We start from the raw sequence: 25,891 nt of genomic DNA, 5'->3' as shown, positions 1-25,891 counted from the left end.
CAATACAGTACAGAGAGTTGTGTACCATAATGTTCTTTGCAGTGTGATTTCTGGCAGCAAAACTATTAGCATGATTTCTAGCAGCCAAATATTGGGGGTGGAAGGAATTGGAAATGCCTGTCACTAGGTAAAAGTTGAATAAAATGTGTTATATTTATATGATAGAATAATGTACAGCAATTTACTGCAACAAAACCATATCTATATGGATTAATAAGGATGATCTAAAAACCATGATCTTGAGTGAAAAACAAATCAAAGGGCAGATGATGAACATAATATAATAATATCTCTAACTGGAACTGGAATAAAACAACATTAGATTGTGCATTGGTTATGGGTATAGATATGTATGGAAAGGTATAAAAAGGATTGGATGATTGTATGCTAAATTTGTGATGGTGATTGGGGACAAGGAAGAAGAATGGGATGGGGTGATGGTTACAGAGATTTTGGCTTCACATCTAAATATGTATATGTTATTTAAAAACTACAAAGAGGGCGCCTGGGTGGCTCAGTTGGTTAAGCGACTGCCTTCGGCTCAGGTCATGATCCTGGAGTCCTGGGATTGAGTCCCGCGTTGGACTCCCCGCTCAGCAGGGAGTCTGCTTCTCCCTCTGACCCTCTTCCCTCTCGTGCTCTCTCTCATTCTTTCTCTCAAATAAATAAAATCTTTAAAAAATAAATAAAAACTACAAAGAAACATAAAATATTTTACTTCTATATGGTGGTAATACACATATTTGTCTTGCTATTTTTTGTGTTTGTGAAGTTCTTCATAGTTGAAAAGGTGGATTTATATTACCAATAGAAATAATGTAGCAGTGGTCTCCATTTCCAATCAGATACTAAAGGTGTATTTTTTGATAAGTTTTTGTAAGCTGTTAGGTTTATTGAACATCACAAACCATAAACTTGAAAGAATTTTGGGGGGTGCCTGGGTGGCTCAGTCAGTTAAGCATCTGCCTTCAGCTCGGGTCATGATCCCAGGGTCCTAGGATTGAGCCCCACTGCATTGGCTCCACGCCCAGTGGGGAGTCTGCTTGTCTCTCCTACTCTTCCCTTCTCATGCTCTCTCTCCCTCAAATAAATAAATCTTTTTTTAAGTAAATAAGTAAATACCAGTCCTTATTAAGTGATCCTGTCTTCCAGCTGTGTGTTGGCCTCGATACATATGCAGCTTCCTGCTCTGTCATAGAAAGAAAGCAGACCTCTCAGGCCACCTCCTCCACACAACACTTTCCCAGGGAACTTCTTTAGTCAGGCACCTCCTCCTTCCTCGCTCCTCACACTTAACTGTGTGAGAAGGAGTTTACAACCACGTACTGCCATGCCCTGGTGTGGCCACAGGAGCTCAGCCAAGCACTGGAGAGTGCAGTAAGACAGGCAGAGGGGCTGTGTTCAAGAAATCCAGAGAGTCTGCAGCCGCCCCTCAAAGACCATTCCACACATTCATTTTCTAATTAGTCATATGTCAAAGGGGAGCAGAGGGACAGATGGATGGACTAGCATTCACACCAGCTGTGGTTGAAAGAATTCTGATTTTCCAAATCTGGTCTAACAGGGTGGTGGATGTGGTGATGTTAGTTGGGGTGGAAGAAGATTCATACCGTGTATTTGTTTAGTGACCCCAAAGATTTTAAATTATATTATCATTTGTATTTAATGACCATTAATATTTGCTCAGAAACTGATTAAGGTACCAATGTTTTGATTCACAGTTTTTACACCAAACCATTTCTTTGTTGTGTTTTGTTCTCTAAAAAATTCTAAGATTTACCCAACTCTGATTATATTTGTATTTCTCATGCCTATGTTTTAAAATTTGTATCCATGGTTTTCTTTTGTCCCTTTCTTCTGAATCCTGGAAGAACTTTGTCTTCGACATCAGTGATATGATTTTTGAAGTGTCAATTTTTTTAAAGATTTTATTTATCCACTTGACAGAGGGAGAGAGCACACCAGGCAGAGCAGCAGGCAGAGGGGAAAGGGAGAAGCAGGCTCCCCGCTGAGCAGAGACCCTGATGCGGGGCCAGGATCCTGGGCATGACCTGAGCCAAAGGCCGACAACCAACTGAGCCACCCAGGTGCCCCTGAAGTGTCAATTTTTTAAAAATTAAGTTATAGCTCTTAGCTGCTAATACCAATGCTTCTTATAGTGGTGAAGTTTTGGTAGTTACTCAAAATTGTTAGATTCAGTTATATGCAGTTTTGTTTTTTAGTAGGGGAGAAAAATCTTTTTCTAATAGAACGTATTTCTGAAAACTTCTAACTGCTTATTATGTAAAATTACTCAACTAATTTATTAAAAATGAAATCAGAGGGGCACCTGGGTGGCTCAGTTGGTTAAATGTCTGACACTTGATTTTTGGCTTAGATCATGATCTCGGGGTCATGAGATCAAGCCCTGTGTTGGGCTCTACACTCAGCATGGAGTCTGCTTGAAATGCTCTCTCCCCCTCTCTTTTTGCCCCTCCCCCCACTCACATGCTCATTCTCTCTAAATAAATAAAATCTTTTTAAAACTGAAAAAATACAAAAAAAATTTAATGATACTCTCTATATATTAATTCATTGGATCCTTATGATGCAGGTATTATCATAATCACAATTTTCCAGATAAGGAAACTGAGGCAAGTTGTCTAAGGTAAGCTAGCAAATGATAAGAGCTAGAAATCAAACCCCAGCAGCCTGGTTCTTACTATGCTTTATTTCTTCTCATACAAGACCCTAGAAGAGACTTTCATGAATTAGAAAAATCAATAAATGGATACTTTAAAAAATGAGTGAATAAATGAATACATGGATTGCTGATCAAAATTAACTCATGAAAAAAAAAGAATAAGACACTGGACCGTAAGAAAAATGATCAGAAGTGTTTTTATTTCTTTTAAAGATTTTATTTATTTATTTATTTGTGAGAGAGAGAGAAACAGCATGAGAAGGGAGAGGATCAGAGGGAGAAGCAGGTTCCCTGCTGAGCCGGAAACCCGATGTGGGACTCGATCCCTGGACTCCGGGATCATGACCTGAGTTGAAGGCAGTCGCTTAACCAACTGAGCCACCCAGGCGCCCCAGAAGTGTTTTTAAAAAGTAGGTATTTGAGAGGGATGAAAACACATAAGTATAAATAAATGCAAAAGAGCAAATAAAAAAGAACAAGAACTTAAGGACTGGGAAAGGATGTCCATTGGGGAAGAACAAGGGCACCTCCCTTTTTGAAATGAGAGAGAACAGGTAAGGTAGCACAGAGAATAGTCATCGGACACAGAGAGGACATACTGAAAGATTTTATCTCCTCCCCATGTCCCAGGCTCGGCGGGAGGCCTGCTTCTCCCTCTCCCACTCCCCCTGCTTGTGTTCCCTCTCTCGCTGTCTCTCTCTCTGTCAAATAAATAAATAAAATCTTAAAAAAAAAGATTCTCTCTCTCCCTCTCCCCCTCACCCTCTCCCCACCCCCATTCCACCCCCACTTGTGCACCTGCTCTCTCTCTAAAAAAAAAAAATAACAAAAAACAATGTTTATGAAATACAAAGCAAACTATAGGCTTGGTAATAAATTATTAAAAAAAAACATGAATTCCTCATCTCCCATGAAAAACTAAAGAAGAAAAAGGATTTTTCCATAACATCTTATAATAATAAAAATTTCCTTCTTGGAAAACAGAATTAGAAACCAGGAATAAAAAACATGGCTGGGGGGCATCTGGATGGCTCAGTCGTTAAGCGTCTGCCTTCGGCCCCAGTCATGATCCCAGGGTCCTGGGATTGAGCCCCAGATCAGGCTCCCTGCTCGGCGGGAAGCCTGCTTCTCCCCTCTCCCACTCCCCCTGCTTGTGTTCCCTCTCTCGCTGTGTCTCTGTCAAATAAATAAAAATCTTAAGAAAAAAAAAAACATGGCTGGGTCTGGGAACAAGAGAACTTCAGAACTGGAAAGATGAAGGCTGGGCCTTCATTTTACTGTAATTTTTAAAAAACAATCTCAAGCTTACAGAATAGTTGGAAGTACAGTAGAAAGACATGCCCCATACCTGAATACTTTAGAGTGTGTTTCTCACAAACAAGGACATTCTCACATATGACACAATACAACCATCACCATCAAAATCAGGAATTAATATTGATACACTATTACCTATCCTCAAACATTCCATATGAATTTTGCCAATTGTCCCAATAATGTCCTTCATGGCAAATGAGTTCAATATCATATGTCTCCTTAGTTCATTCCGTCTGAATCACTTCTTCAGTACTCTTTGACTTCCATGAATTTGACAATTTTGAAGATTATGGGCCACTTACTTTGTGGAATATCCCTAAATTTAGTATTGCCTGATACTTCCTCATGATTAGATTCAGATTATGTGGGAAGGTCACAGAAGTAATACTATGTTCTCAGTGTATTGTATCACGTTATACACAACTTGTCCCATTACTGATGATATTCACTTAGATCATTAAATTAAGGTGGTGTCTGTCAGACTTAGCTAAGGAAGAAAGCTTAAGAGTATGTAAGTAAATATTCCATCAAATTTTCAATATATTTATTTTTTATATCAGTATGGATTCATGGTTTCTCACTGTTGGAGAAGGGAGTTACAAATATTGAGAAGGGAAAAACTAGAATAAATACTGTGGTGTTAGAATGAAATTAGAGGAATCAGTGTGAAACTCATGGTTTCCAATATATACAGTTAAATATAGAAATAAGTAAAGATGCTTAGGTTCTGTCTCCTAAATACTATTTCCTACTTAAAAGGATATTGAGGGGCACCTGGCTGGCTCAGTTGGAGGAGAGCAACTCTTGATCTCAGGGTCATGAGTAGGAGCCCCATGCTATTCCATTATGTGGAATGCAGAATGATTTACTCATAATTTATCTATTATTGTATGTGAATTCTGGGCCAGGTCTTTATACTACATAATTCTCCTTATCTCTAAGTATATCCATAAAAAAATATCCAGAAGTAAAATCACTGGAAAGTTAAAGGTCTTCCCAGGTATTACATAGTTTTTGATTCTAAACAAATCATTCTAAATCTTTTGAGGTTAGACTCCCTTTGGTGGATATTATGAAATATAGATTCTTTCCTCCTAAGATGGAACTGGACTTTTGGGGTCCACCTAAACACTGTCCAATAAGAACATAATACAAGCCATAACATGTTAAATTTTCTTATAGCCATATTTTTTAAAGTAACAGAAGATAAAATGAATTTTTTTTAAAGATTTTATTTATTTATTTGAGAGAGAATGAGAGATAGAGAGCATGAGAGGAAGAGGGTCAGAGGGAGAAGCAGACTCCCCGCCGAGCAAGGAGCCCGATGCGGGACTCGATCCCAGGACTCCAGGATCACGACCTGAGCCGAAGGCAGTCGCCCAACCAACCGAGCCACCCAGGCGCCCGATAAAATGAATTTTAATAATATACTTTATTTAATCGAATATTTTCAAATATTATTTCATCATGCAATCAATATAAAAGAAGTATTCATAGGATATTTTACATTCTATGTTTCCTACTAGGTCTTTGAAATCTGAATGTATTTTATACTTATAGCCCATCTCAATTCTGATCAGTTACATTTCAAGTGCTCAATAGCCATTTGTGGCCAGTAGCTACCATATTGCACAGCACATCATTCACTCTGACAGGAACACCTAGGGAAAAAATTACTGAATAGATCTTGATTAAGAATTCTCAGGAGAAGGAAAACAAACACTCTCATGCTCTGAAAAATAAGAAGTCACTTTCAGGAAAGAAAACAGCCACTAACCTCAGAGTTTATTAGATCACCATTTTTTTTCCTTGTCCTCTGGGCACCTTTCTTGGAAATGGGCAGAAATAGGAGAAGGAATCATGAATATGGGCCCCTGCTTGTAACCCACAGTGACCCAGAAAAATCACAGCCTCAATCTTTCCCCACTTGTCAAAGACCCACAGAGGGAATCTGGGCAAGCAGGCCCTCCCAGGATTAGAGAAGAACCAAATTCCTCTACAAGGTGGTCCAAGGTAGGGCAATTCAGAGGCTGTAGGGGATCCCCTCCTCCTATTCCAGAGTTAAACTGGTGGAAACCTCCAACTCTAAGTTTCATTTTAAGACCTGGTATAGAGCATGGAGACTCCTTCACCTGAAAACTTTTACTCTAGGCTCATGTTCTTCCTTGGGAGTGATTTCTATGAAACTCTCCTGTCACTATAAGGTGAGAGGGTAGAGGGGCAGCAGAGACCGCACAGTCATAACCTTCTAGAAATCTAACACTCACAGTTAGCCCTCCGGGTGCACATCACTCCCATAATGCCCAAACTGTGACAGTTCCTAATAGGATACGGCTTGGAGATGCCAAGAGAAAACTGTACAGGTCCTGCTCGCCTGAGGCACTGTTGTGATGTGAGGGGACAGGCCTGGGAGAAAAACGGGGATTGGCACTAATACCAATCCCAGAAACACAGAAATAAGAATTTGTACCCATCCCCTGCCAGTTACATTCCTATGGTCAAATGCTCACAACTTCCCTCGCGGTCTTCAAAATCCCCAAAAGTACCATTGCACAGCCAATAGAGATCCCAGAAACACTGAAATGAAGACAGAAACGTCCCACACCCACTTGCCTCACAGCCAAACTCTTATATTGTGACACAGGGTAACCACACTCATAGTTGCCTTCACAGAGACGCAAAAGCATCAGCACACAGCCACAAACCCCCATCATTATTAGAAACAATGAAATGAGGACCAGCCTCCTCATTCCCAGTCCATTCCAGCCAAATTTCTACCCATTCAGTAACACAAATGGTGACATACAGCCACATAGACGTTGCACACATTCTCAAAGATCCACAAAAACACTATCACGCTGTCATAATCCAACCAACATATATCCCTGAGACACAATTATGATTTATAAAAATAAAATCTTAAAAAAAATGGGGGCACCTGGCTGGCTCAGTCAGTGGAGCATGCGACTCTTGGTTTTGGCGTTGTAAGTTCGAACCCCACATTAGATGTAGAGAGATTACTTTAAAATCTTAAAAACCAGGTGCCTGGGTGGCTCAGTTGGTTAAGCGACTGCCTTCGGCGCAAGTCATGATCCTGGAATCCGGGGATCGAGTCCCGCATCGGGCTCCCTGCTCAGCAGGGAGTCTGCTTCTCCCTCTGACCCTACCCCCTCTCATGATCTCTCTATCTCATTCTCTCTCAAATAAATAAATAAAATCTTTAAAATCGTAAAAAACCAAAAATAAACCCCAGGTATGGAGATTATGCTCATACCATCACCACCGCCCTTCACCTCCAAACCCTTACCAGAATAAATAACACAAATGGTCACATGCAGTCACATACAATCCATTCACACAGCCGTACCACACTACACTTCCACTAGCGGAACAGTACAGATATAAAGCAACCCCTCCAATACATAGTCAATAACACAGACAAGAGACACACACAGTCCACGTCGTCACAAATGGTCACACGCATAATCCTGCAGTCACAATCATGCAGGAGTCACACAGCCAGCCAGTTCCCCACCCCACCCCACCCCCCGCGCGCACGCACATCCCCGCCGCCGGCTCCGCGCTCCCTTACAGACCGCCTCTCCAGGATCTGTTGGGCCGGCTTCAAACTGCACAAACGAAGCTCCCGCGAGGCCGCAGCCTGGCTCCTAGGCGAGGGATCTGGGACAGAGAGTAGCCTTGGGCACAGAGGCTTCTCGGTAACGTAGCCCGGAGCCCCGAAAGCCGCGGACCGCGCCAAGCTGGGCGGTAGATTCGGCCCAGAGACGGGAGTTGCCCTGAACTGCGGGGCGTGAGGAGACCCTGAGTTCACTCACCCTGGGCACCAGAGATTTAGCCAAAGCACGAACTGGGCCAGGTGGTAGCCTCGAGAAGGAGAAGGTTCCAGGAAATGGAGGCCAGGGCTAGATGTCACTTAGAGGCGCGGTGGGACCCTGTGAAATGGAATCGTGAGTGGAGCCAGCCTCGCCCGCCTGGCCTGCTATCCTCTCCGCGGCACCTGCCACGTTGCAGTGGCTGTCCCCGCGCCCAGCAGGCCCCTCCGCCCAGAACTGAGCCTCTTCCCTCGGCTGGGACAATTCACGCCCCCTAGAAGCGAATCAGTGCGCTGCGAAGACGTGCGGTACTCCCAGGGAAGGGGAAAACGCGTGCAGCTCTAAACGAGGCTGTGGGTCATGGGAAGGGGAGGGAGGCAACTGCCACAGGGATTCAAAGGAGAGTGTGCGATCCTTAGCGACAGACCCTATGACTCTGCGTAAATATTGATACATTACATCTGTAGGGGGCAATGAGAGAGGCTCCGTTTCAAACTGGGTCAAAAAAGAAGAAGAAATAAAATAGGGGCGGCTGGCTGGCTCAAAGGTGGAGCAGGGGACTCGATCTCGGGATTATGAGTTTGAGCCCCAGGTTGGGTGTAGAGATGACTTAAAAATAAAATCTAAAAAAAAAAGTCAAATAAGAGAATTAGAATTTCAGTTTTCTAGCCACTGAACAGGATAACAGGAATTTAAGAAAAGGGAACAGAGGAAATAAAATACTGAAAATTATCAATACAAGAAAATGTCCTAAAATTGACAGACATGAGTCAATAAGAGGAAAGTCCATGGAATACCAAGCATTAGTGAATGAAAAAGATCCGTTCTAAGGCATGTAATTAGACAATATCAAAGCATCAGGGATGGCTGACTTCCACTAGTGAAATTGAAGCCATTACAGAGTATCCAATAACTACACTCAACTACTTAACACTCTGGACAGGATACAAAAAGCAACCATCCAAGGACTCAGAAATGTAAATAATTGCAAGTGGAAGGGGGGGTGGATAAAAATTTGAAGAATGAATAATGCAGAGGTATGTTAGCTGGGGTATTTTTCTTCCCCATCTCCTGGTTTTTGCCTGGAAGGAGGGCATGTCCCAGAACTGTATAATTGGTGCAAACAGCAAAAGCTGTAAGCGAAATCCTTCTCTCTAGGCAGAGGACTAAAAAAAGAGGCTCCTGAATGGGAGTGGGGTGAAATTTCCCCTTTTTTTCTCTTTTCTTCTTTTTTTTCTCTACGGACTTTGCACCAACACCATCACTGCGGGTCCCGAGGCTGCAGGGCCACTACAGTAGCTGTCAGCAGAACCAAGAGGCCCACAGGGTCCAAAAGGGGTATGTTATTCTTTTCTTTCTCTACTTGTGACACCTCACCACAAGGTGAGTTGTATGACAGCTTGGGGGAGGGGAGACAACCAAAACTTTGACAGAAACCCACTCTTCCTAACCTGAGGACTGGCAAAAGTGGCCCCTGGCAGTCATAGATGGGGGGGAAATCCTGGATGAGAGACCTAGAGAAGGGGATCCCCTGACTCTGAATGAACTGGTAGGAGACCCATACTCCCTCTCAAGCTGTACAGGAATGGAACAGACTCAAAGAAGCATAATAGAGGCTCTGAGAAGTGAGCTGTGATATAAACCACTACACAAGTCCTAGACTAAGCTTAGAGTGGCATATGTGTGGGCATGCCCCAAAGCAGCACAGTAAAGCCTTTGAAAATTGAACTGATACTGAATCCATGACCCACAGAAGGTTAAACGGAACATTCATTGTGAACCTAACTGGGTATACTGCCTGCTAAATTTAATATATATATATATATATATTATATATATATATACACACACACATATATATATATGATTTTATCAGAATACAGAGTCCCAGATAATATTTAAAATGTCCAGGATATAATCTAAAAATTACTTGATACAAAAAGAACCAGGAAAATATGGTCAATTATCAAGGGAAAAGAAAAATCAACAGATGCCAAGTCAAGATGACTCAAATGTGGGTGCCTGAGTGGCTCAGTCATTGAGTGTCTGCCTTCGGCTCAGGTCATGATCCCAGGGTGCTGGGATCAAGCCCCACATCGGGCTCCCTGCTCGGCACTCCCGAGCTTGTATTCCTGCTCTCACTATCTCTGTCTCTGTCAAATAAATAAATAAAATCTTTAAAAAAAAAACAAGATGACTCAAATGTTAGAATTATTAGACAAATTATCAGATAAAGACTTTAAGACAGTTAACACTATGCTACATTTGACTCTTAACTGAATGGAAATACAGAAGTTCTCAAAAAAGACAAACACTATAAAAGGATCCGAAGGGAAATATTAAAACTGAAAAATATAATACCTGGAATCAAAAAAATTAGATGGACTCAATAGCAGAATGGAGATAACAGGAGAGTCAGTGAACTTGAACTTGAAGATCAATAAAAAGTACCCAATCTGGGATGCCTGGGTGGCTCAGTCAGTTAAGCATCTGCTCTTGGCTCAGGTCATGATCTCAGGGTCCTGAGCTCGAGTTCTGCATCGGGCTCCTTGCTCAGTGGGGAGCCTCCTTCTCCCTCTACCTGCCACTCCCCATGCTTGTGTTCTCTCTCTGACAAATAAATAAAATCTTAAAAAAAAAAAGTATGCAATCCAAAGAACAGAGAGAAAAAGACTGAAAAACAACAATAACAAAACAGATCCTTTAGCAACCTGTGGGACAAGAGCAAATGCTCTAAAATTTGTGTCATTGGAGTTCAGAAATTGAGGAGGGAGACATTGATGCAGAAAAAAATATGTAAAAAAATAATGGCTGAAATTTAGTGGAAAACATAAATTTACAAGTTCAAGGAGCTCAGTAAACCTCTAACAGGATAAAACACAAAATCATGCCCAGACACATCAAATTGTTTAAACAAAATATTTTGAAAACAGCCAAAGAAAAAGAACACATTACAAATAGGGGAAAAATGATTCAAATGGTTGTGGAATTTCCCATCAGAAACCTTAAAGACCGTTAGACAGGAAAGCAGTATGTTTAAAGAGCTGATTAAAAAAAAAGTGCCAATCTATAACACCAGTGGAAATATCTTGGGAAATAAGGTGAAATAAAGACATTCTTAGATGAAGGAATATTAAGAAAATTCATTGCCAGCACCCTACTCTAAAAGCATTGCTAAAGAAATTCTTAAAATGGAAGAGAAATGAAAGAAGGGGGAAACTTGGAACTTCAGAAAGAAAAAGCAACATAAATGGTAAATACCTGGGAAAATGTGAGAATATTTTTCCCTCTGAATTATTTAAAATATGTATAACTTCAAAAAGTATTACATGGGGCACCTGGGTGGCTCAGTCAGTTAAGCGTCTGCCTTCGGCTCAGGTCATGATACCCGGGGTCCTGGGACAGAGCCCCACGTCGGGCTCTCTGCTCAGTGGAACGTCAGCTTCCCCCACTCCCTCTCCCTCTGTGCTCTCCCTCAAAATCTTTTTTTAAAAAAAAAGTATTACATTGTCTAGTAGGGTTTTCATTATATGTAGATGTAGTACAAATGACAGCTGTAAATGAAGTGGGGAGGTTTTAAAGCTTATACATTGTACTTGTAGTTGTCAGATATTAACTTTAGGTAAACTGTGACAACACAAGAATATATGTTGTAATACCTAGAGGAACCACTTTTAAAAATACAAAGAATAAAGCCAAACAGACCAATACATAAACTCAAATGTAAAATGTATTCTAATGCAAAACTGTTTCTCCACTCACAACACAACTAACGCCAAATGTGTAGGGTTTTTCCCCCACGCACATCAATCAATTTTCCAACTCTGGACAGCAACTGGTATAATTCAGTCCAATCCTTGACCCTAACTTAGGGTCAGACTCCACAGGTTTAAGGGCTGAATCCCACAAGAGTGTCCTCACTTCAGACACTATTTTCAAGTAGTGGGTCCCCAGGGTACCCACATTTCTCTCCAACTTGGCTACGAAGTCCAGGGTTTCCATATACACCCCCCTCAGTTTCAATAATTTGCTGGAATGGCTCAGGAAACTCAGAAAAATGTTACTTATGTGTCCAGGTTTATTATAAAGGATACAGATGAACAGCCAGTTGAGGATATACACAGGGTAAGGTTTATAAGAGCCCTGAGTGCAAGAGCTTCTGTTCCTGTGGAGTTGGGGTGTACTACCCTCCCAGCACATGGGTATGTTCACTGAGTGGATTCACAGTGCCTGGATAGATAAAACCTGACTTGTATATGCCTCCCTGGACGAGACTAATTGAAAAGCAAAGGAGGAGTGCCCAGAACACTGGGCGTCCTCTGAAGTTCCTTGGCTGAACGCGCCGGATTCTTACTTCGGCTCAAGGGTCTCATCCAGGGAGTAAATGCTTAAATACAGGCACCTGTAGTGGTCACGTACTTCACGAACTCCTTGCCTTGCACGTGGTGTGTTAATTAAACTCAATAAAAGCAGAGACAGAGGTTGGCTTCAAGGCCTTTCGCCCCTAGAGCATCTGGCCCTCAGGCCTCTCCTTTCTCCTACTAAGGTGTTGGGAGAAATCCCTTTCATTTGCCTTCGCAGGGTTTGCTGGCCAAACCCGACAGTTCACTAACCCAGAAGCTCTTCAAACCCCCTAGTTTAGGGAATTTAATGGAGGCTTCATCATATAGCATGATGGATTCTTAATTCAGTCTCTAGCCCCTCTCCCCTCCCTGGAGGACGAGAGGGTGGGACTGAAAGTTCCAAGATTCTAATCATGGTTTGGTCTTCCTAGTAAGCAGCCCCCATTCTGCAGCTATCTAGAAGCCCACCAAGAGTCACCTCATCAGAACAAAAGATGCTTCTAGCACCCCTGTCACTCAAGAAATTACAAGGGTTTTAGGAGCTCTCTGTCAAGTACTACAGACAGAGACCAAATAGATATTTTTTACTATCTCACAATTCACATAATCCAAAGAAAACAGGATGGAGGGAATAGAAAAACAATGCACAGAGGGACCAACATAAAACAAATAATAAAATGATAGACCTAAATCTAACCTTATCAATAATTACATTAAATGTAAAGGGTCCTGGGGCAGCTAGATGGCTCAGTCGGTTAAGCGTCTGCCTTTGGCTCAGGTCATGATCTCGGGGTCCTGGAATCGAGCCCCATGTCTGGCTCCCAGCTCAGCAGGGAGTCTGTTTCTCCCCTCCGTCTGCGCCCTCCCCCTGCATATGCTCTCCCTCTCTCAAATAATCTTTTTTTAAAAAATGTAAAGGATCCTAATACACCAAATAAAAGGCAGATTTTCTCTAATTATATTGAAAAAAAAATGCCCAACTATATATTGTCTAAAGATATCCATCAGAGGGGCACCTGGCTGGCTCAGTCGGTTAAGCATCTGCCTTCAGCTCAGGTCCTGGGATTCAAGCCCCAAAGGGGAATCTGCTTCTCCCTCTCCCTCTGCTGCTCCCCCTGCTGTGTGCTCTCACTCTCAAATAAATAAATAAATCTTAAATAAAATAAAATAAAAATAAAAAAGAACTGCCAATCCAGGGCGCCGGGGTGTCTCAGTCAGTTAGGTATCTGACTGGTGATTTTGGCTCAGGTCATGATCTCATAGGCCATGATTTCATGTTTCCTGAGATTGAGCCCTGCTTCAGGCTCTGCACTCAGTAGGGAGTCTGTTTGATATTCTCTCTCTCCCTCTCTCCCTCTGCTCCTCCCCACCCCTCTCTCATTCTCTGAGAAATATTTTTTAAAAAGAACTGCCAATCAATAATTCTCTAGTGAGAATATCCTTTAGGAATTAAGGTGAAATAAAGGTGTTCTTGGAGAATACCTTTGGTGAATACCTTGATGAATTTTCTTCTTGGAAGGAAAAGGAAGAGAATTCATTGCCAATATCCCTACTTTGAAGGAAATGCTAAAGTTCATCAGGCTGAAGAAAAATAAATGGGAAACTTGGAACTTAAGAAATAAAAGATGACCAACAAGAGTGGTACATACCTGGATAAATATAAAAACATTATTCATCCCTTTAAGAGTTGTCCGTGTATATAGATATAACACTAAACATAGAGATTTTAAAGGGACTTTATGGTTGTGAGGCTTACATTTTACTTAAAGTAGTAAAATATCAACTCTACATGGACTGGGAGAACTTAGATATTTTCCTTGACTTGTGATGGGTTTACATCCAGATAATCTCATCATAAATTGAAAACATCATAAGGCAAAAATGCATTTAATACACTTAACCTATCAAACACAGCTTAGCTTAGCTTACCCTTTTTTTTTTAAGACTTTATTTATTTGACAGAGAGAGACACAGCGAGAGAGGGAACACAAGCAGGGGGAGTGGGAGAGGGAGAAGCAGGCCTCCTGTGGAGCAGGGAGCCCCATGTGGGGCTCGATCCTGGGATCATGACCTGAACTTAAGGCAGACGCTTAACGACCCAAGCCACCCAGGCGCCCCTAGCCTAGCCTAGCCTACCTTAAAGATGCTCAGAAACACTTACAGTTGGGCAGTCATCAAACACAAGCCTATTTTATAACAAAATGTTGAATATCTCATAATTTGTTGAATACTGTACTGAAAGTGAAAAACAGAATGGTTGTATAGGTACAGAATTGTTCCAAGTGAATTGATTGATTACCCTCATGCCCAACTGGGGTCTGTGGCTCACTGCTGCTGGTAAATCTATCCTAGACAGGGAAACTCTGGGTTGAACAGTTTTTTCTTCCATCATTTGAAAAAATGTTGTGCCATTTTCTCCATGATTTCTGATGAGCTACCTGCTGTCATTCAAATTGTTTTCCTTCTATAAGTAAGGTGTCATTTCTCTCACTGCTTTCGAGATTTTTTTTCTTTATATTTAGTTTTCAGAAATTGGATTATAATGTGTCTTGGCTTGGATTTCTTTGGGTTTTTTTTTTCTTACTCCGTTTGGGTTTTGCTCAGCTTCTTGAATCTGTAGGTTATAGAAGTATGTATTTTGCCATATTTGGGACATTTTCCAGCCATTATTTCTTCAACTACTTAGTTAGCCCTGACTTCCTTTTCTCCTTCTATGGGACTCCTGTGACAGGAATATTATATTTTTTCTTATAATCTCACAGGTCTCTAAGGCTCTGTTTCGTTTGTTTATCTGAGGTTTTGTTTTCAGTCTAGTTTCTCTCTGCTGTCAGACTGAATAATTTTTATTGTCTGTCTTCAAATTTAATGAATCTTAAAAAAAATTTAATGAATCTTTCCTCTGTACTTTCCATACTGCTGTTGAGCCATCGTTTTCTTTTTTTTATAACAGTTATTGTATATTTCAATTCTAAAATTTCCATTTAGTTCTCTTTATGTCTTCCATTTTTTGCCAAAATTTACTTTCTATTTTTCATTTGTTTCAAGTGTTTTTACAATTGCTAATTAGGGCATGTTAATAATGGCTGCTTTATTTTTTTATTTTTTAAAGATTTTATTTATTCATTTGAGACACAGAGATACAGAGAGAGAGAGCATGAGCAGGGAGAGAGGCAGAGGGAGAGGAGAAGAAGCAGGCTCCCTGCCAAGCCAGGAGCCAGGAGCCCAATGTGGGGCTCAATCCCAGGACCCTGGGATCATGACCTGAGCCAAAGGCAGTCGCTTAACCATCTGAGCCACCCAGGTACCCCCAATAATGGCTGCTTTAAAAGCTTTGTCAGATCATTGTAAGATCTCTGTCATCTGTGTTGGCATCTATTAATATTTTTTTGTTAATTTTTAAGGTATTTTTTATTTTTATTTTGAGATTTTATTTATTTGACAAAGAGAGCACAGGTAGGGGGAGCGGCAGGCAGAGGGAGAGGGAGGAGAAGCAGTCTCCCGCTGAGCAGGGAGCCCGATGTGGGACTCGATCCCAGGACCCCGGAATAATGACCTGAGCTGAAGACAGATGCTTAACCAACTGAGCCACCCAGGCACCCCCTCTATTAATATATTTTTAAAAGATTTTATTTATTATTTATTTGACAGAGAGAGACACAGCGAGAGGGGAACACAAGCAGGGGGAACGGGGAAGAGGAGAGAAGCAGGCTTCCAGCGGAGCAGGGAGCCCAATGCGGGGCTCGATCCCAGGATCCTGGGATCACGACTGAGCTGAAGGCAGATGCTTAACGACTGAGCCACCTCATGCGCCCATCTATTAATATTTTTGATAGACTATTTTTTAAAGCAGTTTTAGGCTCATGACAAAACATCTATTGATTTTTATTCGAGTTGAGATTTTTCTGGTTTGGGTATGATTTTTTACTGAAATGTGACATTTTGGGCATTATGTTATGAGACTAGATCTTATTTAAACCTTCAGTTTTAGCTGGCTTCCTCTGACGTTGTTATGGCTGAGAGCGCAGAGATACCACCTTGTCTCTGCCAAATGTGGGTAGAAGTCTAGGTTCTCCACTCAGGCTTCTTTGATACCTGAGAAGGGGAGGGCCTCCTAGTTATTGCTGAACAGGGACAAAAGTTCCAGCTCTCCATTAGGCATCCACTGGTAACCTCCCTGGCTGGGACAGATTGGACTGTATCATTACTGGTTCCCAGGTGGTCTCTACCTGACACTATAGGGGTGTGTGCTGCCTCATTAACACTGGGCAGTGGTGAAACTCCTGACTTCCCTGTAGGCCTCTCTGACACTACCAGTAGGGAGGTTGAGGTTGGGTACCTCATTACCGCTGAGTCGGAGGGGGGGAGAAGTCCTCACCTCTCCAAATGGTTTACACTGACATCACGGAAGGGAGGGTACTGTCTCACACCGGTGTGGGTGGTATCCTTTTCTGACACCACCTCTGTGAAGGGAAGGTAGGGTTGGAGAACCTTTTTATAGCCTGGCAAGTGTGGAAATCTACGCTCCCCATGCAGTCCTCACTGGTATGGGCAGGGCCCATTTTTTTCCTATGATGTTTTCCTGGAGTAGAGCAGTCACTATATAAAAGTTTCCTGTCTGGGGCGCCTGGGTGGCTCAGTCGTTAGGCGTCTGCCTTCGGCTCGGGTTGTGATCCCGGGGTCCTGAGATCGAGCCCCGCATCGGGCCCCCTGACTCAGCGGGAAGCCTGCTTCTCCCTCTCCCACTCCCCCTACTTGTGTTCCCTCTCGCGCTGTATCTCTTTCTGTCAAATAAATAAATAAATAAATAAATAAAAAAGTTTCCTGTCTTACTAAGCTGCCGCTTTCCTTGTTCTTTGGTTAGAGAGCAGGCTTTTGCTGGGGCTTTTTTCCTACTGTCTACACCACTTGGCATTTCAGAGTTGCCAACTTCTTCAGCTCCAAGTGTGTGACATATGAGGAAAAAAAAAAAAAAAAAAAAACAACTCCAAGAATCTCATCACCATATTATTCCTTAGGTCCCATGGTCCCAACCCTGTGTCTTCTTTCCACTTTCAAAATCTTACGTTTGTTTTCTCTAAGCATCCAGGGTTTTTATTTGTATTAGGAGAAACAGGGAAAACTACCTCTACTCAATCCTCCCTGAGGCAGGGAATCTTCCATTTTTGCTTTATTCTTCCACCTTGTACATCTGTCCTTTTCTTGCCCTTTTATGTGTCTATTATATAGAGGATATTCTACGTCTATTTTTATATTTTTCCCTTTCATAATTTCAGTGTCATTTTTCTTGATCTTGTGATAACTTACTAAGCTGTTAAGATTGATTTGGTACTCTGCCTATCTAGTCATTATGCTAATTATAGTTCTTCAGTCAAATTACTTCATTGTATTGGTCTCAGTTTGTTCACTTATAAAATAAAGGGGTTAGAAAAATAAAATAAAGGGGTTGGAATAGTCTTGAGTTTCCCTTTCATCTCTAAAGATGCTCTTTTACAATAATGGTTTAAGAACTAATGGTTAATTACTAGCTATGTAAATTTCTATTTCCTCATCTGTAAAATGAAATTGAGTGACCACACTTCATAGACTTGATAGATTATAAGTTTTTAGAACAGTGTTTGGCAAATATTAAAGACTCAATTATTGGTAGTTACTATTTAGACACCTATGAGCTCTAAGTGTACAAAAGCAGGAATAGGAAAGGCTCAATGGAAGAATAACAGCTGAGGGCACCTGGGTGGCTCAGTTGGTTAAGTGACTGCTTTCGGCTCAGGTCATGATCCTGGAAGTCCCCTGGATCGAGTCCCGCATCGGGCTCCCTGCTGAGCAGGGAGTCTGCTTCTCCCTCTGACCCCTCCTCCCTCTCATGTGCTCTCTCTCAAATAAATAAATAAAATCTTAAAAAAAAAAGAATAACAGCCTTTATTACAAACTCTGCCTTTGATGGCAAATACATTTTGATAACTGGTAATTAAGAATTATAATGGACTGGACATTCCAAGCAGAGGAAAAAGCTAAGAAAAGTTGGTAATGTGGAAAAGGGCAAAGCAAGATCTGGGACCATCTATTTTTAGTTAATATATAAAGCACATGCTTTAAATTAGTGATAGGTTAAAACTGGACAAAGTAGAAAGTGAACAAAACATGAAAGAACTTGAATAATGATATAAGGAATTCAGATTTTTCTTTATAAGAATTGAAGAATTAGGGGCACCTGGGTGGCTCAGTCTGTTAATATCTGCCTTCGGCTCAGATCATGATCCCAGGGTCCTGGGATTGAGTCCCACACCAGGTTCCTTGCTCAGCGGGTAGACTGGCTCTCCCCCTGCCTGCCACTCCCCCTGCTTGTGCTCTCTCTCCCTCCCTCTCTAATAAATAAAATCTTTTAAAAAAAGAATTGAAGAATTATAAACATTTATTCTTTGACTGGCAATGAGATAACCCAAAGCCATCTTTTAGATTTCTCTGGGAGATACGTGGAGATTGCATTTACCAATGACCACATTCTATATGGCTCTATCATCTTAAAAACTTTGCAGGGCACCTGGGTGGCTCAGTCGGTTAAGTGTCTGACTCTTGGTTTACCTCAGGTTATGATCTCAGTTCCTGGGATAGGGCCCTCCTGAGGGGCTCCGTGCTCCAATGCTCAGTGGGGAGTCAGCTTCCCCCCTTCTCTCTCCCTCTGCCCTAACCCCCTGCTCGTGTAGTCTAAAATAAATAAATCTTTAAGGACAATTTAGCTTCTCCTGCCCTTTCCTTCCTAGATTATGTATCTGACAGGAATCCATGAATTATCTCAGTAACCCAGGCAACCAGACATTTAACCATTTACACTTAAATGAAGTTAGGAAAAATAAAACTTGTTCTGGTTCCAGGTGAAAAAGATGGGTGTGACTGCAGTGGTTCAGAGACTTTACATAAGAAAGCCAACCAGAGCTGTGAAGCCCCTGCACCCCCACTTTTCAGACCTGTCAGCATGGCCACTGTAGTCAACTTTCCTAACTCACACTTCCCCTCTACGACTATATGGACCTATCGTTTCATTTTGCCCTTAAAATTGCCAACCATATCACAAAACATTGCATACGTGCTAACCTCAACATTAAAGTTCTACCTCCACTTTCTGCCGTAACTTAGCCAAGCTTTTCCTAAGGATTTCTCTTCCCCTATCGTCTGCTAGAGTTGATGTTGCTCATTCCCCATGCCTCACCTGGATCCCAGTTGTCATTGTCTTGTTGCTTACACACTTGTATCCCTCATCCTCACATGAAGGTCCTTCAGTGAGAGCTATGTCCCATGTTAACACCCCTTCCTATGTTTTGAAATTGTAATGTTCAAAACTCATTCTGGGATATAGATTTGAGGAAAAACTCATGGATCTAAGGTTTTTTTTTTTAAAGAAACTGATGCCTTCCAGCTAGATTTGCCTCAAACTCATGCTGGCAATTTTAAGGACTTATGTATCTAAGCTTATTTTCACCAGAAACTGCTGTTTCAGTTAGGTTTACTGATTTCCAGGTTGTGGGTTGGATTATGTCTCCAAAAAGATATGTTTAAGTCCTAACACTAGTATCCATGAATGTGACTTTATTTGGAAACAGGGTCTTTGCAGAGGTAATAAGTTGAGATCATACTGCATCAGAATAAGCCCTAAATGCAGTATTCATGTCCTTATAAAGAGAGAGAGGTTTGCAGACAGACAGAGGAGCCAAGGGGGAGGGGACCATGAAACTACAAAACCATGAATGCCTGGGGCCACAAGAAGCAAGGAAGCATTCTCCCCTACTAGAGGTGGCATGACCCAGATCACACCTACTGGTTCTGAACTTCTAGCCTCCAGAATGGGGCGAGAATAGCAAAATACCACAAACTTGATGGCTTGTTTTAAGTTTTGTGGTATTTTACTCTGGCAGCCCTAGAATACAAACACTCCTCATTCGCTGAAAACCTTACATTCGTTTTTGAATTTCCTCTATCTTTAGTTCATCATCATCTGCATGGAAAACTTACCCAATTGGCCAGTCCTCTTCTCACATATATTTTCACAGTGGTAAAGAACAGTGATGAATGACAACATATCATGTGGATTACAAACTTAAGTTAAGGGGCGCATGGGTGGCTCAGATGGTTGAGCATCTGCCTTCGGCTCAGGTCATGGTCCCAGAGTCCTGGATTGAGCCCTGGGATCATGACCCTGAGCCGAAGGCAGACGATTAACTCTTGAGCCACCCAGGCGCCCCAGCATATAGCTGCTTTAAAACAAAAAGCAAAAAAAAAAAAAAAAAACCCAAAACCCATCCTTTCACAATCTTTGATCCTAACTGAGAAGTTGAGCCCATTTACACTTATTGGGATTAATGATACATTTAGATTTATTTCAAGTATTCATTGTGGTTTCTACTTATTTTTTTTTTTCCACCTTCCTGCCTTTCTTTGGGTTGGTTCTTTTCTCATTCCATTTTTTTCTACTTTAGAAGTTCTCTTTCCCCTGCTGCCTCTCCCTCTAGTGGCTACCCTGGCTAGTTTAACATGCACACTTAAGACAATATGTATGCCATCCTCTTGAAATAAAAGGACCTTAGAGTGCTTTAACCTAATAACTTGCTCATAAAAGTTTGCTTCTCAAAACTTCATTATTTTTAATTAGATTTTAAAAAATTTAAGTAGGCACCACGTCCAGCATGGAGCCCAACACAGGGCTTGAATTCTTGACTCTGAAATTAAGACCTGAGCTGAAATCAAGAGTCAGATGCTTAAACGACTGAGACACCCAGGTGCCCTTTTCATTTTATTTTTAAGATCTTATTTAGAGAGAGATAGCACGAGAAGTGGGAGGGGCAGGAGAGAAGAGAGAATCTCAGGAGGTTGACACGGGGCTCGGAGCTCAATCTCACAACCTGAGACCATGACCGAGCCAAAACCAAGAGTCGGACGCTTAACTGACTAGCCACTCGGGTGCTCCCTTTTAATTGTATTCCTTTTTTTTTTTTTTTTTTAAGATTTTATTTGAGAGAGAGAGAGGTAGAGAGGACAGGAGCAGGGGGGAGGGGCAGAGGGAAAGGGAGAAGCAGCCTCCCCACTAAGCAGGGAGCCCCGACGCAGGACTTGAACCCAGGACCCTGGGATCATGACCTGAGCTGAATGCAGACTCTCAACTGACTGTGCCACCCAGGTGCCCCTAATTTTATTCTTTTTTTTTTTTAGAAGATTTTATTTATTTGACAGAGAGGGACACAGCGAGAGAGGGAACAGAAGCAGGGGAAGTGGGAGAGGGAAGAAGCAGGCTTCTGCCGAGCAGGGAGCCCGATGTGGGACTTGATCCCAGGACCCTGGGATTATGACCTGAGCGAAGGCAGACGCTTGACTGAGCCACCAGGCGCCCCTCTAATTTTATTCTTAAGTAAACTCTACACGCAACATGGAGCTTGAACTCACAACCCTGAGATCAAGAGTCACATGCTCAGGGGCGCCTGGGTGGCTCAGTTGGTTAAGCGACTGCCTTCAGAGCAGGGAGTCTGCTTCTCCCTCTGACCCTCTTCCCTCTCGTGCTATCTCTCATTCTCTCTCTCAAACAAATAAATAAAATCTTAAAAAAAAAGTCACATGCTCAGGACACCTGGGTGGTTCAGTCAGTTAAGCGATGGACTCTTGATTTCAGCTCAGGTCATGATCTCAGGGTTGTGAAGTTGAGTCCCACTTCAGGCTCTGTACTCAAAGGGGAGTCTGCTTGAGGATTCTCTCTCTCCCTCCCTCTGCGCTCTCTCAATCTTAAAAAAAAAAAAAGTCACAGGCTCTACTGAATGAGTCAGCCAGGTGCCCGTGCTTCTCAAAATTTTAGTTCTTTTGTTAACTCCACAAAGTGGACATTAACATGTTGCATAGTCCACTATTCCTTAAGATATTTATGTTGAAAATTTTTTTTGCATAAATATTTAACCCTTGGTATATTGTGTCTGGTCTCCAGTATTTTCTTCTTCTCACATACCAACTTATTACCTCCAAGATTCCTGATGTAGCATTGCCAAAATTCCCTGGCTCCATATAATTCTACAGCTAATGAAGATTTGCCCAAAAGTTCATTCCTCCACCATCTGCATTTTATCTTTTTGTTCTGTAGGAGAATAATCTAATTATATAGAACTTTCATTCAATAACAAACTCTCATTAATTCCCTTTCATTTAGCAGGTTATCTGAGGTTTCTCAAATGCGGGTAACATCTGAAATCATTGGAGAAAAGTTACCATTAGTATGTTCTTGGTCAACTCCATAAAACCCAGGGTTCAAACTGGATACATTTTAGGGATGTATGAAATGAGGATTGTTTGATGAGGAAAGGGGGATTTATTTTTATTTTTTTAAAATGTTTTATTTATTTATTCATGAGAGTCAAGAGAGAGAGAGAGGCAGAGGGAGAAGCAGGCTCCCTGCCTAGCAGGGAGCCTGATGCAGGGCTCGATCCCAGGACCCCAGGAACATGACCTGAGCCGAAGGCAGACACTTAATCATCTGAGCCACCCAGGCGCCCCAAGGGGATTTTTTTTAAAGGTTTTATTTATCTATTTGACAGAGAGAGACATAGTGAGAGAGGGAACACAAGCAGGGGGAGTGGGAGAGGGAGAAGCAGGCTTCCCGCTGAGCAGGGAGCCCGACGCGGGGCTCAATCCCAGAACCCTGGGATCATGACCTGAGCCAAAGGCAGACGCCCCATGACTGAGCCACCCAGGTGCCCCGAAAAGGGGATTTTTAATGAAAAATTTAACAGCCTTCATTTTATTGGGGATCCATGAGCATGTTTCACCCTTAAGTATAACATACCTCCTATTATCTCCTCGAATCTTACACATTCCAGCTTTCATTCTAACTAAACAACTTTATCTGATAGTTCATTGAGAAAACAATCAGATAAGATCTCCTTTTATTCTTCCCATATTTTCAGATGTGCTTGCACTGATGCTCATATTCTCTTCCTTCCTGTTCAGATAAGCCAGTTCCTATCAGCCACCAGCTGGGTCAGCTACGCAATAGCTCATCTTCTCTTAGCCACTCAAATATTTTGTACTGAGTTACCTTACTGGGTCGTTGCCATCCGTTTATAAATATACTCTATATATTCTATCTTTAATATCAAACCAAAAATAAAGAGCCAAAATCCCTTCCTTAATCTCACATCTGCCTCAACCTGACTCACTCTGGGCTTCCGGCAAGGTATCTCAAGTACTCTATACTTGCTGTCACCTCTTCCTATCTCTGTTCACTATCTCAGTCTAATAGTGATAAACCTTTATTGAGCATTTATTATGTACAGAGTACTAAGATTTTCTTTAATGTTAATTATTTAATTACAACTGTATGAGATGATGATGCACTAATGGAAAGGCAACTGAGGCACAAATGTTACAAAACTTGCAGAAAGCCTCAAAAATAGTAGCACGGGCACCTGGATGGCTCAGTCGTTAAGCGTCTGCCTTCGGCTCAGGTCATGATCCCAGGGTCCTGGGATGGAGTCCCGCGTCGGGCTCCCTGCTCTGCGAGAAGCCTGCTTCTCCCTCTCCCACTCCCCCTGCTTATGTTCCCTCTCTCGCTGTGTCTCTGTCAAATAAGTAAAATCTTAAAAAAAAATAATAAAAAATAATAGCAGGTAGGCTGATAACAGAGCCATACTCTTACCAATTTATCTTGTGCTGCTCCAGTCTGGTTTAGGACCCCAGCAGTCCACCGAACAGGCTTTTCAAAAGGTCTACAATGGCCTACATATTGCCAAACCTAAAGGACATCACGTGCTCATCATACTCAATTTTGTAGAAGCTGTCAACAGAACGATTATCTTTCTCTCTTGGCTTCTGAGACACCAAACTCTATAGATATCTTTTCTCCTTAGCACAGGAGATTGGCCACTTTCCCTTTTTCTACATGGCTCCTAAACATCGGAGTGCCAAGGATCCAAACTAAGCTTTCTTGTTTTCTTAAACACATACTTTCCCTGAGTGATCTTATCCTATCACCTAACACTATCTAAAAGGTTGATTCCAAAGTTAGTGAGTGGTCTCTTATTTCCACATAGTATCAAACAAGCTTTTCAAATCTAACGTACCATAATGATTATTTTCCCTCCCGAAATGCTTCTCCATAGCCTTCAACATTCTTTAATTAACCAGTTGTACGTTTAAGAAGTTGGCATTGTGGGGCGCCTGGGTGGCTCAGTTGGTTAAGCAACTGCCTTCAGCTCAGGTCATGATCCTGAAGTCCCGGGATCGAGCCCCGCATCGGGCTCCCTGCTCAGTAGGGAGTCTGCTTCTCCCTGTGACCCTCCCCCCTCTCATGTGTGCTCTCTCTCTCTCATTCTGTCTCAAATAAATAAATAAAATATTAAAAAAAAAAAAGTTGGCATTGTGCTTGAGGTCTTCCTGTTATCATGCACCTCAGTAAGTCCTGTTAGCTCACCTCCAAAAAAAATCCCAGATTTATCCCTTTCTATCTCCAATGAAACATCTCTGTCCTAACCTCTATCACCTCATGTCAGTGGGTATTCAACTCGAAAATGGTCACCCTGCCTCTACTCGTTCCCATTTCAATCCACTCTTCAAAAGCATCAAATGATCAAGTGTCAAAATGTTAGTCATATCACTGCCATACTCATTTTCTCGTTGCATTTAATAAAATCCAAGCCTTTGTTCAACACGACCTATGATCCTTACATCTTATGCTCCATGTCTGTATCTTCAACCACATCCCACAAAACTTTCCCTTCCTACTAGTGCATTATTTTCCTTGTTTATCACAAAATGAAAAATGTAACAACTCCTCACCCCCAACAGGAGCACTAGTAAAATCTCAAAAGGGCAGCATGTTGTCCTGATACTGTGTATCTAATATCTAGCATGTAATAGGTGGTAAGCAAGTATTTGTCAAAAAAGTTTGCAAAAGGGGCACCTGGGTGGCTCAGTCGTTAAGAGTCTGCCTTCGGCTCAGGTCATGATCCCAGGGTCCTGGGGTCGAGCCCCGTATGGGGCCCCCTACTCAGCGGGAAGCCTGCTTCTCCCTCTCCCACTCCCCCTGCTTGTGTTCCCTCTCTCGCTGTGTCTGTCAAATAAATAAAATCTTAAAAAAAAAAAGTTTGCAAGAGCCTTCTCTCTGATCTATTACACTGAAATAGTCTTAGCTCTCCCACTAAGTAGATGTAAAACACTAAGCTTGTCACTTTTTTTTTAAGACATGGAAAAATATGAATACTACTTAATAGAGCTGTTCTGAAGATAAAAAGGTTTAGATCAGTTCTCAAAAGTGTGGTCCCTGGCACAATAGCACCCATCACCTGGGAACTTGTTAGAAATGCAAATTCTCAGCTCGCACTTCAGATTTACTGAATCAGCATCTCTGGAGGTAAAGCTCAAGCAACAAGCACTTTCGGTGACTCTAATGTACACTGAAGTTTAAGAATCACTGACTTTGGGGCGCCTGGGTGGCTCAGATGGTTAAGCATCTGCCTTTGGCTCAGATCATGATCCCAGAGTCCTGGGATCGAGCCCCGCATCGGGTTCCCTGCTTGGCGGGAAGCCTGCTTCTCCCTCTCCCTCTCCCACTCTTCCTGCTTGTGTTCCCTCTCTTGCTGTGTCTCTGTCAAATAAAATCTTAAAAAAAAATCACTGATTTTGATGAAAACACTATGGGGAAAAAAAGTAAGGCTAAATAAATGCCAGCTTATGTTATCATTACTTTG

The 25,891-nt window shown here is 42.0% G+C and overlaps 1 protein-coding gene across 1 annotated transcript in view; it reads right to left on the bottom strand.

The window, feature by feature from the left end:
• Positions 1–8,407, bottom strand: part of LOC113935623 (40S ribosomal protein S4, X isoform-like) — an 86,058-nt gene extending 77,651 nt beyond the window's left edge. Inside the window, exon 1 of the mRNA XM_035725026.1 lies at positions 7,837–8,407. The gene's annotated coding sequence lies outside the window, so the exon portion shown is untranslated. The remainder of the gene's footprint in view (positions 1–7,836) is intronic.
• Positions 8,408–25,891: the final 17,484 nt, after the last annotated feature.

Source organism: Zalophus californianus, chromosome 17 (assembly GCF_009762305.2).
Source record: "Zalophus californianus isolate mZalCal1 chromosome 17, mZalCal1.pri.v2, whole genome shotgun sequence".
Classification (NCBI taxonomy): Eukaryota; Metazoa; Chordata; class Mammalia; order Carnivora; family Otariidae; genus Zalophus; species Zalophus californianus.
This window is presented reverse-complemented; position numbering and strand designations above follow the sequence as displayed.